Genomic DNA, 2,871 nt, shown 5'->3' with positions numbered 1-2,871 from the left:
CATAAAATTGATTCTTGAAGCAAGAAAAAGCAATGAAAAACACGAAGCTTGCGGAAAAAAAAAGAGCAAGCAGAAAAAGCCAGTAACCATTTAAACTAAAAGGCAAAGGGTAAAAAGGATCCAAGGCTTTGAGCATTAATGGATAGGAGGACCCAAAGGAATAAAATCCTGACCTAAGCAGCTAAATCAAGCTGTCTCTAACCATGTGCTTGTGGCGTGAAGGTGTCACGTGAAAAGCTTGAGACTGAGCGGTTAAAGTCGTGGTCCAAAGCAAAATGAGTGTGCTTAAAAACTCTGGGCACCTCTAACTGGGGACTCTAGCAAAGCTGAGTCACAATCTGAAAAGGTTCACCCAGTTATGTGTCTGTCGCATTTATGTATCCGGTGGTAATACTGGAAAACAAAATGCTTAGGGTCACGGCCAAGACTCATAAAGTAGCTGTGTTCAAGAATCAACATACTGAACTAGGAGAATCAATAACACTATCTGAATTTTGAGTTCCTATGGATACCAATCATTCTGAACTTCAAAGGATAAAGTGAGATGCCAAAACTATTCAGGATTATAGTTGTAAACCCCACTATAAGAAGAGACATGAGCTTAATCGAACTCTCATTCTCATGCAAATTCACATCCTAAGCTTATATTAGTTTTTGGTTGCTTGAGAACAAGCAACAGTTTAAGTTTGGTGTTGTGATGCGTGAGCATCTTTCCTATCTTTTCCTAGTGAATTTGCATCTAATTTGTTGAGTTTAATACATAATTAATTATCTTTTAGCCAATATGGATGCTACTTTGAGTCTTTTGCAATTTTGTTTATTTTAGGTAGCATTCAGCGGAATTTGATGGAGTTTCTGCAGCACAAGAATCAAAGGAGATGGCAGCGAGGAGCGACGCGTACGCGTGACTGATGCGTACGCGTGATGTGGAGCTTTCCATGGCGACGCGTGCGCGTGACTGATGCGTACGCGTGATTTGAAGATTTACACGGCAACGCGTGCGCGTACCTGACGCGTCCACGTGACTCGCGAAAAAGACCATCGACGCGTACGCATGACTGACGCGTACGCGTGACGTATGCCACGTGCAAAAAACGCAGAAAAACGCCGAGGGTAATTTTTGGGCTGTTTTGACCCAGTTTCCAGCCCAAAAAATACATATTAAAAGCTACAGAATGGACGAAACAAGTGGTCCCCATCCATCCATTGAAGACTTGATTATTTAAATTGATTTTGATTTAAATTCAAATTTGAATTCTAGGAAAAGATATAATTTTAATTTTAGAAATTTGATTTTAAATTTATTAGAATTAGTTATAAAAGGGAGAAAAAACCTCTCTTTTGAGAGGTCCTGGAGAGGATCCCATTCTATTCCAAATTTACATTCCGTATTCTATAACATTCTACTCTGAACCATGAGCAACTAATCCTCCATTGTTAAGGTTAGGAGTTCTGTCTATTTGTATGGATTGATTTTATTACTTTTTCTATCTTAATTTATGTATGGATTTATAATTTAAGAATTATTTTCGCTCTTTATTTTATGAATTTGGGTGGAACGGAAGTATGACTCTCTTTCTATTTGAGTTCCTATAAAACTTGGAAAAGCTCTTTACTTGAACAACAACTTGAAAACATATTCTCCTAAATTTTAATTATCTGGATTTAACGGGATACGTGACATATAATCCTTTTATATTTGGGTAATTAGAGTTTTTGTGGCATATAAACTGGAATTTGATCATGTAGCTTCTAATTGGAATTAATTGACTAAAAAATTAGCAGTTAATGAATTTTAGAGGAGACTAGAAAGGTCTAAGGAATTAAGGTCTAGTCACATATAGTTTGCCATAAATTAAATCCTACATAATTAAAATAGTTAGTAAGAAAAGTAAATCCGGAAAAATAGATAACTCTGAAGCCTTAACTGCCTTCTCAATATTTTATTCCCAACTTATTTATCTGCCTATCTTTAATATTCTAAATTTACTGTTAATGCTTTTAAACTTCCAAACACTATTTTCTATTTGTCTAACTAAGCCTATCAAACACTATTGTTGCTTAATCCATCAATTCTCGTGGGATCGACCCTTACTCATGTAAGGTATTACTTGGTACGATTCGGTGCACTTGCCGGTAAGTTAGTGGGTTACAAATACCGAACCAGACCTTCTTAGTGAATTCGGCGCAGTCACGTTTCCTGTCTCCCTAGGGAGCTCTCTCTCCCTCTGGTTTTTATTCCCGACGACGACGGCGGCTCCAAGCCTCGCCGGCGCCGTCCCTCCTTTCCCCCTCTTTCTTTCTTGGGTGTGTAATAGGTTAGCTGTACACATCCAGTAGTGTGTGTACGACGATAGTTAATTTCTGTAAGAATATAATGATATAATCATAAATAAATTAATTTACTAATATAAAAATTCGTCAAATTATATAAATTTATAGGATAATTAATATTCTGGTCTATTCGCCTCAGCTTTATCCCTACTGTTTTTTTTAAGGCATAGGTATATATAGGTGTTCTTAGTATATAGGCATTGTTCCTACGATTGTCCTTGAGCATTACTTCCCCCCCTCCCCTAGTTGTTTTTTCAAATGAATTTACGGGAAAATATATATATATATATATTAAGATTCTCAATTCATGCTAAAAACAAAGATTCTATATCCAGTTTTAAAAAAAGCAAAGATTAGAAAAAAAACGTATTAAACTGAATTAAAATTTTAGTAGAAATAATGAATTTAAAATTTAAAATAATGGTTTAATGGAATTGTTTTTTAATATTTTATATTTTTTCTCTTTCTCTTCCCTTAGTGCGCCCTCTCCCCTCCCCTCCCCTCCCTTCTTCTTCTCCCCATCCTTTCTTCTACCTT

Source organism: Arachis ipaensis, chromosome B08 (genome assembly GCF_000816755.2).
Source record: "Arachis ipaensis cultivar K30076 chromosome B08, Araip1.1, whole genome shotgun sequence".
Taxonomy (NCBI): Eukaryota; Viridiplantae; Streptophyta; class Magnoliopsida; order Fabales; family Fabaceae; genus Arachis; species Arachis ipaensis.
Note: the sequence above shows the minus strand (reverse complement) of the source record.